This window comes from Acinonyx jubatus, chromosome C1 (genome assembly GCF_027475565.1).
Source record: "Acinonyx jubatus isolate Ajub_Pintada_27869175 chromosome C1, VMU_Ajub_asm_v1.0, whole genome shotgun sequence".
Classification (NCBI taxonomy): domain Eukaryota; kingdom Metazoa; phylum Chordata; class Mammalia; order Carnivora; family Felidae; genus Acinonyx; species Acinonyx jubatus.
Window position 1 is genome coordinate 133,274,662 of NC_069381.1, and position 14,992 is coordinate 133,289,653.

Here is a 14,992-nt window from a genome sequence, read left to right on the forward strand (position 1 = left end):
ATGTCTTTACCTTACGATATAAGTGGTGCTGCAGATGAACTGAGTAACCTGACGGTCAAGTTTGAGGTGCCCCATCTGAGTTTACAAAACTTTCACAGTTGGCTCAATTGGCTCAAAAGGACTCTTGAAAACAAATACAACATAAACAATAAATAAAACACATCTCCTAAAAAAATTCCTTTGTTGCATTTACCTCTCTCCTCTGACAAAAAATTTCACGCTGATCACAAAAATGTAGATATTTTAGCCTTTGTTTCCGGTCTACATGAAAAATAGGTATTTCTATAAGCATGGAGAAAGAAAATGTCAAATAGGATATGAAAAGATTTTTTTGAAAGAAAGAATGTAATGTATCTTCTCAATTGCTTTTTTATAAAATAAGAGAATGGCCATTGAAGTGGAACTTAGCAATTAATTTTATCCACTCCTTATTTCCATGTGTATTCTTCTTAAAACTAAAACTACCTTGATCATGGTTTTGATTACAAATCCCGAAAACAATTATGGAAATGATCTTTAATATAATAATATATTTTACTGAATGTCTCAGCTTTTTCATTCCAACAACTGAAACAGAGACAATTCTTTGCATGTTGAAATGTGTAATTATCATGTATCCAAAAGGGAGGGTGTAATTTTCACATCTGATTACAAGGGAAGGGTGTAAGTGAAGCTGCCTGGGTAAACTTACACTTGTTTACAAAGAGCACTACCTTTGATATTAAAAACTCAAAACATACAAAACACTAAGAAAAATCAAGATTAACATGCACAAAACTAAACACAAAGCTAAGTATTTTTCTTGGCCCCACCACAAAAAATAAAGTCAGTTCTTCTGAACTTATATTGGTTGCCTTGCTTCTGATGATTTTAAGACTCGAACATTATCTGGCAGTCTTGCTGGTGACTATACTATTGAAGTTTAGGAAGCTCCAGCATTCAATTTAATTTAAAGGGAAACTTCAAATTTTTACTATGCTTGTCAATCTATGTGGTCAGTTTTAGAGAACGATTTTCATCTCAACAGAACACATTTTCCTAAATACAATAATTGCTTGCAAGATATGCATTAAAAAAAAGTTTTTTAATCTCCCTGCCTTTTTTTTTTTTTTTTTAACTTCTGATTTACCTTTGATAAGATCAACTTCTGCTCATGTGAATTTATGTTTTGGACATGTAGGAAGAGATAATATCAAGGAAAGCCAGAGCTGTGATGGCAGCTATCACTTAGCAAGGAGATTCAAGATAGATACGAGATCACACAACAGGTAGGAGAAAGAAACTTCCCTGACAGCCAACACATATTAGGAACACTTTTATATGCTATACAATTATGATCACTAAGTGATTATGGTAGATTTTTGAAAAGGTTGGCATTGAATATTAAGTATACTTTATATTCCTATTGCATCGCTTAAAACAGGCAAGAAAGGAAAACAGAGAAAGAATAAAAAGAAAGGTTAAGAAATCGATTTAAGAATGGGAGATACAGAGGCACCCGGGTGGCTCAGAAGGTTAAGCATCCGCCTCTTGATTTCAGCTCAGGTCATGATCTCGCGGTTATGAGATCGAGCCCTGTGTTGGGCTCCCACGCTAGGCATGGAGCCCGCTTGAGATTCTCCCTCTGTCTCTGCCCCTCAACCCTGTTCACATGCGTGCTCTCTCTCTCAACAACAACAAAAGGATGGGAGATACAAACCTACATGCTAAATGGAACCCACTACGACATGCTTGGTTCTGCATTTAGCCCTACAGTTATATAGAAAGCAATGAGTTTGTTGGAAAGCTATTAAGCTATTGAGTTATACAGATTTTCAAATGCAGTACTAATGGTAAGGCTGATTTTTGGTATACTTCAGATTTTTTTTTTTGTCTTTGGTATCTTGTCAAATCAAACTTGACAAGCAAGAAGTCTGAAAAAAAAAAGATGCGAGCTACCAAGTGATTAAGATTTAGGAATAATTACAATAAAATAAAAAGCTATTCTGTGAAAAGGAACTAGCCTCTCCATTGTAAATTGGCATGGCCTAAAGCATGTTAGGGATAGCCAGAGCTTATAAGATCTTAGCTATGTTTTCTTTCTATAGGATATCCCCGTGACTCTTCCATTCTGTTTCCCATTACATCAAAAGGCATAACACCTGACATAATCTCCTTGCTTTTCTACTTCCTGGGGTGTGACTGTTCCCTGAATGCATGGGTGGGAGAGGACGTGGGTGTGTCCAGAGGGAGAAGAGGTTTGAAGGAGAACTGTAGTTTCCAGGTAGTTTAGAGGCTTACCCACCCACCACAACACATCCCTGCACACAGCATACCAATCAATGCTTAGTGCATAGCACATTCTTCACGGTGTTGTTAGAGTACATTTGCTTATATTTTGCACAATTTTAATTTAACCATATTGATCAAACTGAACACTCAATAAGACCCTAGGCACCTTGGGCTTATTAAAATTAGTCAACATAAAGCAAGTAAGCAAGGAAGTGATGGAAACTGTTTGGAGATTTAAATACAGTGGAACCCACTTAAATAAATACCTGTTAATGAAATAAATCTATTAAATGAATACATTTTCTCTGAACCAAATCAAAACACACAGAGTATACTCAAGGGGACCTTTAAATGAATACTGCTTAAATGAATAAGCATCTTAAATGGACATGCTTTTCTTAAAAGCCAAGTAGTATTTTCACGTTCTCTAAGGTTAATTAAAGCAAGAAAATCCATGTTGAGGTCCCCCCCTTTTGAACATATTGTCATTCTTTGAAATTAAGCAGAAAGAAATTGCTGAAAATAACATTATTTAAATAATATAATTTTTCTTAAGGCGAATTGCCCGTATGTGTGTATGAATATGTCTATATGTCTGTTGTGGGCATAGGACTCATGGGGGACAAACCCTTGAAACGTTGAGCATATCCATTTGTCCAGAAACTTTCTTATGACAAGGTAAAGCAAAAATATTTTCAATTTTGAACTGCCTTCCACGGTCCTATGTCACAGGGTTATGGACTGGCTACTTTTTAACATATAATTTATTTGCCTCTTTGGGAAGTTCTATTATTTCTCCAGCATGGTTGAAAGGCATGATTAAAAGAATCAAGTCCCTTACTCTAATGGTGATTTGTAATAAGAGGCCAATTGGTACATTTGGGGTGCTCAAAATCATGGTGCTTTTTTTCTTTTAAGATATAAATGCCTCTTTTTTGTGTGTGTGGTAAAAACCACCTAACGTATATCTACCCTATGGACGAATGTTTTGGTACACAGAACAGTATTCTTCAGTATATGTGCATTGTTGTACAGCAGAGCTCCAGAATTGACCAAATGCTTTTTAGCATAAAGTTTATGTTGGGCCACGTCTTAACCCGATCAGGTCTCTCTTTCCTCAGAGGGGCTGACCTATGGTGGTATGTTACTATCATGAAAGAAAAAACGTAACACACACTGAAGTCCTAAAATAGTCATACCCTTTAAAAATACAGCGGGCACACAATCCGTAGAAATGTTTTCCAGGCCCCCTTTATCTAGTATTGCCTTTAGAGGGCCTTGTTTATTCATTTTTCCCCCCCTGGCCTAGTAGAAGATATTAGCTCTTTCCCTCAGCAAAATCACTCCTATCATGAATCAGGCAACTAGTGGTAGACTACTGGCCAGGTTTCACCCCACTAAAATTCTAATCTATACTTTGTCTTTTAGAATTAAGGAGAAAATGCATATCAGCAGAATCTCCTCTCTACTTTATTTCATTTATAAATTACGAGAATGATGCTATTATATATTATTAATTTCTGCTGTTCTCCAACTCTGCCGCAGCAGTGAGCTGCGGATGTTGGAACGGTGTAATTATGTTCTAGTAGGGTAGCCATCCGTTTCCTTTCAAAAATTTACAGGATTCTTAATCACGCTGCTCATTTGGGTGCGCAGCAGCGAGGATGGCGAAACACAAACAGGGCACGTTCGTTTACATAGGAACACCTGCTTAGCATGATAGCAGATGTCAGTCAGTAAGCAGAACACAAAAGGGAAAAATATCAACAACAGCAAACTCGCACCATTTTGATTTGGTGCGGGGGAATCTTTTCAGAAGTGATGGCAACAGTGGACATTCCTTCCGAAACACAAACAGAGTCTCTGAAATTCCCAAGTCTTGTTAAGTGGTTAACAGGTTGTCAGAGAGAAAGGGCATTTGCGAGGTCGCATGCCGGTATTGACTCTGACTCTGTTATTTGGAAGAATTACGAAAACCGCCCTGCCTCAGTTTCCTGATTGGTAAGCAGACAAGGGGTTGGATGTTCTAAATTGAAACCTAGTTCCCCAAAGGCGATCGTCATTAGAAGAAATGTAATGGTACTGGCATGACCCTCACCGTGCCCAGTTCAAATCCCACCGCCATCACTTAGTGGTTTCGTATCATCAGTCAAGTTATTTAACCTTGCTAAGCCACGGCTGGCTGATTTGTAACGTGTGTCGAGAAAATTAAATGAGATAATGTATACAAAGTGCCTGCCACATAGTAAGGGTATAATAAAAGGTGGCTGTATTATGACGACGACGATGATGATGTTTACTACGGCTGCTATCATCATCACTATCATTATTTTATTTTGATCCTTGCAGAACCTTTCCCACTCAACATGTTATTTGTGAAAAGTCTGGAATGACAACCGACTGAAATCTCTTGCTGAGATTATCATAAAACGTGATATTTTTGATGTGTGTAGTTCTGTAAGATTATTATAATGATACCTACTACTGTTATTTTATAGTTAGAGAGCCTGTCATCATTTCCACTACATTTTCTGGGATTTATATCTGAACCATAAAAGAGGTTTTCTGAGCTGTACCCTGCCTGAAAAAGAGCCTCGGTGAAAGTGAAGTGCTTCCTAGAACTCCGACACAATAAAATGAGGCTACGGAAAGGAAAAAATGAGAAACCCATCGTCTTCATACGCCCACCCCACGCTTCCAACTCTTGCACCCATTTTTAAAGGACTCTTCGGACGACTCTGGTGTTTTCCCTTCTCACCCTTTCCCCAAAATGGTTAAAATTCAAAATGGAAAACAGCCATCACACATGGGCAATGACTAATTTTCCTAAGGAATTTTAGTATTCGGAATGTGTCTGCTTGTGCAGGCCTGTGCGTTAAAGGCTCCCTGAGTATGCATTGACTTGATACCCAATAATGGCTGCTAAGGAGCCGTTATGTAGTGCCGTGTCAATGATCCGTGCATTGAGGACTCCCTGAATACGCATTGACACGACAGACCGGAACGGCTCAGAAGAAGCTGTTATGGTCTATCATGCCAATGATGTGCGGATATTGGCAGGGCCTCTGGCCCTTCCGTGGAAATTACGGAGTCTCTGAAGGAACCGGGGCGGGCGCCATGTGGGCGCCATCAGTGAGCTAACAACGGTCCCATCCATCCTCACTTCTCCTTGGGTTTACTTCAAAAAAGTCAGCTTGGAAAACTTGTCCAGTAACTTCAGTGGTCCCATGTTACATCACCAAGGCATAAGCAAGAGGTAGAGATATTCTTGCCATTTAGTCTTTTCGTTTCTTCTCAGAGAAAGACACCGATCCTGTTCATATTAAAAGGAGCAGAAGTCAAGGTAACATTTTTTTTTTTTTTTTTGATTTACAAATATCTCTTTTCTGCTCTATGAATTTCATGTTATACACATATATGGCGCTGGGCAGACTTTGTGGTGGTGGTGGTGGTGATTTTTCTGAGATTGAAACACGGAATCTCTGCAAAGAAAAATTCCTTTTTTATATGTCCTCAGCAGTTGAATAGGTACTCAGAACTTGGCATATAAGAAATGGTTCAAAAAACCTTGGGAAGACAAGTGCAAGTTCAAGAATAAAGTTTGGATTCACACATGCTTTACCAACTTAAGGCAGTAATTAATTCACTTATGGTATTTACATGCCCCTCTTCAGATACTTATGGAGAACATGGGAATTTTAAATTCACAATTCAGTGCAAAATTTAAAATGATCTTCATTAGAATTTGAAGCTATACTCTAAACTGCTTTATATACTACCAACAGGGAGCCTCATTATGTAGTACTATATTTGGACTACCTTCTTTACATTTTGTAGCTGTAGATTTTGAATGTATTTCTGGTATGCTTGAGCAGAATCAAACAAAGTGTTTTAATCTGCTCTATTAACTAACCAATCCACACAGTTGCATGGCAAACATATAAAGTTAAGAGACCTTCGTGCATCTTCTTTTCTGATATCGTCAAAGGATCATGGAGGAAGAGAGAACTGAGATACCCAAAACAGAATGGTGGTGAAGCCGTGCAGAAATACCAGAGGGGATTACTAGAGGGTGGTGGGAACAAAGAAACAGTCAGGTTAGGCAGAAAATGGCTGGAATGATTGTGATTCTAAGTACAGAAGGTACTTCTACGTGTTCATTTCCTTGAGTAGAAGAAAATAGTCCAATTCACATAATGAAATTTGAACCTGGGTTAAGATATCCACCACTGGTGTGTATTAAATGTTTACTGACTTAACGACAGACAGAAGGAGCAAAGCAAAGGGAAACTCACTAAATGCCAACCATAGGTAAATACTCAGTAAACACAGAAAAGTGGAAGGAAGGGCTATAACATTAAATACCTACTATGTGCTTGCTACTTCCTATCACCAGTATGTTTTCAAAACAACCCTGGTGCATAGGCATTATGAGAAATGGACACACACGTTGAACGACTTGGTCCCAGTCGCATGGCTAGCGAGAGGTGGACATCAGATTTGAGCCCAGATATCTAAAGCCTAGACTCCCTTGAGCACCCAAACATCCTTTCTATCTGCCTCCCTGACTCACAGATCTTACAGGTGTCACTGAGAATGGTAGAAAGCCAGTTGATTTAAGTATAAACTAAAAAAAAGAGAAAAGAAAAGGAAAAAAAAAACCCCAAGTATTCAAAATGGCATAGTTGTCACTAAGTGGAGTTCAGGAAATTCTTAATAGGATGGTAGGGAGTGTAACATAAGTTATCAAAAGCTTTTTCTAGGTATTATGATATACACTAAGTCTTTAGTGTACCTGCTGTATTCACTTTCAGAAGATACCTGACCAGAATGGATTCATCTTCATATTAAGTACAGCCTTACTCTAACCAAATGATCACCGTGTCCCATGCACTGAGCTACTCATTGGCGACAGAGAGATGATCAAGGCTGCCCTCAAGGTGTTTGCACGTTTGTGAAGAGAGAAACAGGAAACAGAACTGTAAATGCTGTGATAAAGGTCAGTTCAATATATTCTCAGAGGCATATTTTTTAGAGGTCATTGCTCCTCTAAGAAAAAGTACTACGGTTACTTCCTGGAAATGAGGAGGCATAAGACCATGCCAATCACTGTGACTATTTCTTCTCCTTGTTTGTCTTTTAACACTCCCTAAAGACCTGAAAAGGAATAAATACCTCAGCTCAAGGCTATTGTTTCCTCTTTTCAAGAATGTTTCAGCATGGTCCAGAAACTGAACTGCCTGTGTCACAGAACTCCTGGGAGCCTGATTAGCCATGCTCTGAAACAGTCATAATCAGAATTTATTGAATATCTTCTGGGCTCGAGATACTGCCCTTAGAATTTTGTTCGATACTCCCAATGAACCTCTAAAACAAGTATCGGGGGCGCCTGCGTGGCTCAGTCGATTCACAGTTGGTGAGTTCGAGCCCTGCATCAGGCTCTGTGCTGACAGGGCAGAACCTGCTTGAGATTATCTCTCTTTCTCTCTGCCCCTCCTGTGCTCTCTCCGTCTCTCTCAAAATAAATAAATGAATACAAACTTAAAATAAATATTGGCCTCCATTTTAAGCATGGTGAACTAAAGCTTGGAGAGGTTGAGAAACACGCCCAGGGCCACAGGGAGAGTGAGTGGCAGAATCAGAGTTTGGACGCAGATTTGTTTGTGTCTGAATGCTGTGTCCTTTCAGGGTCTTGAATCCCTGGGGAGAAAGGAGAACTAGGCTCGCTTCATCATAACTAAATGGATTCAGGAATGTTCTCGGGGCTGGAGTCTGGGGAGCGGAGGTGTGAGCATGAAGAGTAGAGCAGCTCACGTTGGGTGTGCTAGTAACACACACAATAGGGTGTGTCAAAGAAAGCACTGCCTCGCCTCTAAGTCGACCAGTTAGCAGCTTCTACATGCCACCCCTAGTTGTGTAAGCCATTTGGGATCCTTAAAAAATATACTGAATTCACATCCCATGCACGTCTCTAATGGCTGTTGTCCAAATCCTATTATCTGGGAACTTAATTTAAAATAGCTGGGTCTTTTTGAATTGTCAAAAATTCTAATAAAACAGGAATATTTCCTACTTGCACAGATCAAATTCTGTGGGGCATCCAAAGCTTAGCTCTTAAATTCTGCCCTTAGATCAGTGAAGAGGGAAAACCCAGACTATTGAAAAGCACAATGCAGATATGAATGTGAACGAATACTTGAATCCCATGCAACCCTATGTGAGAGACCCCGTTCTGGCTTATTACTGTATCTACTAATAGTCTTTGCCTGTGATAGGAGGTCAGAAGTGTTAACCAAACGGTTTAGTTGAAAATGGAGAAAATGCTAAATTATTGTTCTTCTTTGACAATGTAAATTAATTTCACTGGTAGAAAAGGTAGAAATCTCTAAATTCGTTTCCTTAAATTCTAAGCCCTTTAAGAAAGGTAGACAATGTGGGAATACACAGCTGCACTTTTTTTTTTTTGAAGGTTACTGTTCCTTTAATGCCCAGCTGGTTCTGAGATGTAATAAAATTGACATATTGATTCCTTTGAATTTACAAATGCCTGTTTCATAAACTCCATCTCCAAAGCCTAGGCATCTTTAGAGCACTGTCATTTTTTTTCTCCAAATGGATCAATTATGTGCCCACGTAATCCTGTTACCTGTGAAATCCATGCATACTTCTCCCATTTGCTGCAGTTCCCAGGCGGACAAACTTGCATTATGTACGCATAAACAAACAGCGCATTTTCCTGATATTAGAGATTGTTTTCAAAGTGAAAGGCAATCTCTTGGGTCCTTAACTAAAAAAAAAAAAAAAAAAAGAGAGAGAGAGAGAGAGAGAGAAGAGCAAAGAAAAAGGAAAGAGAAAAACTGCCTGCTCCTTCAAGCAACCTCAATATATATCTACATACACACAAATGTGTGTGTGTATATGTGTATATATATATATATATATACACACATACATATATATGTACATATACATACACACACACACACACACACACACACACACATATATATACGGATTCATATTTACTATTTGCAGTTCCCCCAAATTTAAATTATATAGTTTTGATATGTTTAGACCTTTAACCAATTCAAGGAAGTAAATTCTTCATTTTAGTTAAACTAGTTCATGAAGATTTATCTTTTTTTTTTTATTGCTGTCTTTTCTCCTTTGTTGACAATTAGCTATTTAAGGGAAAATCATCCCCAGGATACCTTGAGACCATTGAGAAATGGCAGCCCAAAGTGACTTAGGTTAGAAAGTTTGCAGTCATTTTATAGAAAGAACAATCCTCAGTGTTCGTCATCGGAGCACTTGCCAGTCCCCGGCTCTGAGCCCTCCTTAAACACACACAGAGTCCTTTATTGAAACAACCGTAGAAAACACAGAGATTCTGCTTCTACTACATTAGGAGAGAAACGCCTCAGTGAACTAGGAGGTCTTTCCCATGTCTTAAATCTGTAACAGCAAATCGTCTTCCTACACAAGCACCTTTCCACGTTCACGTGTGGACACCCTCACCAGTGCACACTGCATAAAGAAGGCTTACGTGTGAATATCCACACAGACTATGCCCATAGAATCCCCTGCAAATAACCAACAAGCAAACATGCTTTTGTCTACGTGTGAACTCTGTGTGAGCAAAGTACCTTGCGTGTTCCGCACTGAGATATGAATTCTTGCTTCATTCTTGCAGCCTGTGCTGTATCTGATTTTCCTCACTTCACTGGGCACCCAGCAGTCCAGCCACACTGCACTTGCACTCTACAATTTGTCTCTAAGAGATTCCCCAAATCACAGAACATCTTGTCTGCTGTCCAATGTGCTCCCCATATGCAGAAAAGATGGTCTGAAAAATTGGGTTGTGTTTGGAGCCCCGTGGCCTGGCCCACCGCTGCCATTGTGCGGGGGTGGTTTTGCTGCGTCTTAACCAGATTTGACATGCTGTACAAAGGCAGGCACCTTTGGTCCCATGACACAGCCAAACAGAAAACACAACAAGCAAGCCTGGCAAAGATGTCCGGCATGAATAAAAGCACAACAATTTGTCACATAGTTGTTACAAAATGTTAGCAGCTTTAGGGGCTTGCCATGGGATGCCAGAGATAAGGCAGTGTAAAGAATCTGGAAGTTCGAGGATTGGTGAGTCTTGGGCAATAGGAGAGTTAATTCGGGAAAGGGGGAAAACAGTCATCGCAGAGGGATTATTTTCATTTGCTTCTTCATAAGGCCGAAGAAGGCCTTAATGTCATGAATTAAATCAGCAAGGCCAGTGTTCCAGGGTTTACTAAATTCCACTGTCTTGAAGGACTGTCTGTTAACCGTCTCTTTCCAAACTCCCAAAGATGTAACACCTTCTGGTGTCAGTTTCTTGAGGATCAGGAATCACGTTTCATTTTCTTTTACAAACTGGCATAATGACGAATGAAAGGAAGAATTGTGAGGATGAAAAATCCTTAGACCCCACTTAGGCTCACCATTCACCCAGCGGAAAGGGAAGCAAATTGCCTCACGTTAACTCTTTTTCAAATGCTGGGTTTCCTTTTCCAAATGTCCTTCCACAATTACTTGTAACTGGAAATTCCATGATTCTGGTAACATTTACCCATAAACTTTCTTCCTCACTCCGGGCTCGTGTCCTTTCTAAGCCTTAATTTCCCCATCTGTAAAAGGTGTATTAACATAATAGCATCTATTTGATAGAATTGTTGTCAGGGCGACATCAGATGGCATAGGCAAAATTCTTATCCACAGGTCCCAGCACATTACCAGTACTCAATAAATGTTAAATAATATTAGCTTCTACGCAGTTGCCAGTGACATTTCACTGAAATACAAATATGATTATGTCATTCTTCTTCTTTAAAAAATGGTTCACAAGCTCACCATCACCTATTTGCTGGATCAGAGCCAGAAACATGGCGTAGGAGCTTCCTCTGCTCCAAGGCTACTTCTGCAGACTCAATTTGAGCTCATCCGTTTGCACACAACCTGAGTTCACACATCTTAGTTGGCTGACAGCACCTGAAGTGGTCTACATTTTCCTCCTCTGATGCCTGTAACTGCCCAGGATGCCCTTCCCTCACTCCCCTGGGTGAAATCAGAGTCATGGGACCCACGCTGCCCTCAAAAGCTGTCTTCCTCCGGAAGTCTGCCCTCCCCACTTGCTCTAAGATCTAGTTATGCCATCTTGTACACTCTGTACTCACTGGGTACGAAGTTCTTTATAACACTCACCACGTTTTTCTCATTTCTTGAGCACCTCCCTCCCCCTTCCCGCTAGACATCAAGCTTCTCAGGAGCTTGGATTCATTTTTGGACCTGCAGCTTCAAGTATGGTGCCTGCACATTATAGATGCTCAATTAATGCAGCATGAATAAACACTGCAATTTTCTGGTGGGATACCAGAGGCCAAAAAAGCACCTGGTGGGCATACTTTTTAATTACTTTTGCAACAAAATTTTTTTTTTCTTATAATGCGAAACCCAGATTTCCCCGGAGAATGAAGGTAAAAGAAGCCGTGAGTGGAAAAAGAAAGCGTGCAGTTTTCTTCCATGAACCTGACATCAGCTATGAAGAGGGAGGGCCTGCTACTAGCCATAGTGGAATGAATCACGTGAGCTCACATGGCAACCTTTGAAAAGAATAAAGGACTTAAAACACCAAATCGCTGGCCAATCTAGCGCTGGTATAGCCACGTAGTTCAGACCTTTTCCGAGCATCTTGGGGAAGCTATTTGGAAGAGGGAGTTTGTATAACAGACATTGTCATTATCACAGCCATGGTTCCATAAAACTAACATAGGTAAAATCTCCCAAGAGCTACATGTTGCTCTGTGAACTTGGAACTAAATGTAACAAGTTCAGAAGATTTCTACTGCAAATTTTCCAAAGGGTAGGGCCTGGAGCTCTGTTGACATCTGTGATTCTCTAACCTTCGTGACCCCTTGTAAACCCAGAACCAGCACAGCCTGGAACACGTCATAGTACCTCCCCATCCCACCAGTCTCCTGAAATTTGAGCCGAGCCCCATGTGGCTGAGGATCTTATGTTCACAGGTCCTGAAGGGAATCCTGGGAAGCCAGTCTTTGATGAAGCATGCACTCTCCCTCACCGAAGGTGAACTGACTGCTGGAAGATGAAATCGTCCTAGTCACAGTTAGTGGGGGGTAGGAGCTGGTGATCGCAGAGGGATCATGAAGTTAATGGTGACCTTTCAGTTTCCTCCATTTATAGGTCTCATTTTATTTCTACTTGTAATATTAAATGGGAAACAGATTTAAATACGGAAGAAATGATGCCATGCCAATCAGAACAACCAGTTGGGTTATCACCTCGACATTGCACTGTTCTCTTGTATCCAAAAAGTGACGAGGAAGGGTCATGGGTGGGGAGGCCTGATACCAGGTCTGAAATCAGAGGACAGAAGCATACTGTCAGGGAAACAGACTATTCCTTATTTTTTTGTCTCTCTCCCCCAAATGTCAGGGCTACCCAAAGAATGTCTTCAGAGTGAAATCACTGATTTCTGCCTCAAACAGCAAAGAACCATGCAGAATATTTTACATAAGAGAATCTGATTATTAGATTGATCTGTAACAGTTAACTAAACATATTCTTAGAATGGGCTTTATACAGAGAGATCATTTTACAGAATGCCAAATACAGGAAAGGGATGCTTAAGAAGTCCCCCAAAGTCTCTTTAACTCCACTGGCGGTCAGATATTCAAACCCCATGTTCTCTTCAATTAATTATTAAAATAATTTAAATTCACATTGTTCAGGCGGTAAGCATAAGCATATGAAAGTTAAACTTTGTTCATGAAAAGGAGAATTTAAAAGCTCAGTGGTTCTTATTGGAAGAATGAAAACATAGTGTAAATAAAAACTTTTACATAGTATCTAAACTATGAATCTACTCATGTACTAATAGAATGTGCCATCAGCACGCTCAAAATATATTGACAGTATGATGCCTTGTTACAAAGTTACATCTTTGTGTGTTAAACGAAGAGATGCTATTAATCAGCAGTAAAATCATTTCTTAGTTCTTATTCTGGAAAAAACATTTTTAGTTGTAGCTTTATTCACCAGTTTTGGAGGATTTCAGGCAGATTGAGAAAGATATGGTTTAAGACTCTAAGGTAAATATTGGCCTATTACAACTCTCTGGTTCTTCCTTAAACTCTAACCATAAAACCTCAGGTGTTCTTTAGATTGGTTAATAGTTCTCTATATCTGGACTACCTTCCAGGTCCTATTTTATTGATGGGAGCATTGCAGAGAAAACCAAATCTACACCAGTCACAACTTCAGGTGTACCATTTTTCACTCCTGCAAGGATTTGGGGCTTGCAATTTGCATTGTTATGTTTCCTAATCTGGGTCTAAAATATGTGCTGCATTGCTTTCAGGAAGTAAAAAACTGATGGATCGTGCCATCTATGGCAGCATTTGTTCAGCATTTGGTGCAAACGGGAGAAAAAAGATACAGAATGCATGGATTGATTTTCAAATTACCTCAATATTTTGAAAACATTTTCACCTGCATGCTGAGAATGCTAAGAATGGCAAGGAAGGCAATTGTGCATTTGCACAGCCTCCACTGCATTCATTTATAAATTACCTCATCACTGACTGAAATTAACACTGATTCTTACAGGCAATTTCTCAATTTCCAATGCTAATTACATTTTTTTTACTTTTAAATTCTGTACCACCTGTTTTGGGCAAGACATCTTAGGCAGCGCGACCGCATTTAATCACAATTTTAATTAACCGCCCTGTAGATGTGAAAAAGAAGCAATTATAATGTAGATGAATGATGATTTTTCTGCATTAAATTGTTTTGTTTCCCTGGTATGTTGATTGTAACACAGCACACAAATACAGTAACTGTACAATTTTTTTCTATTGTAATTTAGTAATTGTTTTTGGAAAACCAGTTTGGGAATGAGTGACTTCATCTGTTTACAAATTGATTGATACTGTTCACTCACTGATTGCTGCAGCGTATATTTTGGTATTGCACAGCCTAGCATAAAATATAATTAGAGATGCACAGGCTTTGCAGCACCATTTTGGAATCTGAAAATCAACTGTAACTGAAGTATGTTTTCCTTGAGCATACTAGTATCAGTTGGGGCTGATGAAATGATAATCAAAACAATGGGCTTTCCAATTCCACCACTAGTAGAAACCCTTGGTTTCAATCTGATAGTCTAATATGGTGAGTTTATGAATTACTCCGTACTAGGCCTGGGAGCTGGGGGCTGGCAAGGCTGAAGCTTGCACAACTCACTCAGATCTGTATCACGAGAAGCGTACCAAGTGAGGTAAGGAAACAATGATGAGAAATAAAGAGTTGCTGCTTTGGCAATGGAAAGATTGTTCCCGACACCCGGGCACAATGCACTGATGTGCTGTACCTCTCGACTATCTCATCTCTACACTGTGATACGATGAGATCGCATTCACGCTCCTGGCTTGCAGATACTGATCATTAAAGCCCTACCTCATTGCAGATACATTCAAAGATCTTATTTATGTGAAACACAGCTCGTTCTTCACTCAGCTAGGAAGGGGAAGGGGGAAAAAGACAGCCATCAATATCTGTTTATTTGAAACCTGATGCCGGCCGATGGCTAGAAGATCTAGGCTTACTATTCTCACATGAATTAGAAATCCCTTCAGGAATGCCCTCTCCTAACATCACATCCACTCCC

The 14,992-nt window shown here is 39.7% G+C and overlaps 1 protein-coding gene and 1 long non-coding RNA gene across 7 annotated transcripts in view; one reads left to right on the forward strand and one right to left on the reverse strand.

The window, feature by feature from the left end:
* LOC113598238 (uncharacterized) overlaps positions 1 to 9,091 on the forward strand; it is a 48,462-nt gene extending 39,371 nt beyond the window's left edge. The window contains exons 4-5 of the long non-coding RNA XR_008295328.1: positions 5,570 to 5,614; positions 7,086 to 9,091. This is a non-coding gene — a long non-coding RNA (uncharacterized LOC113598238). The remainder of the gene's footprint in view (positions 1 to 5,569; positions 5,615 to 7,085) is intronic.
* Positions 1 to 14,992, reverse strand: part of ZEB2 (zinc finger E-box binding homeobox 2) — a 133,685-nt gene that overhangs the window by 99,259 nt on the left and 19,434 nt on the right. The gene's annotated exons all lie outside the window — the stretch shown is intronic.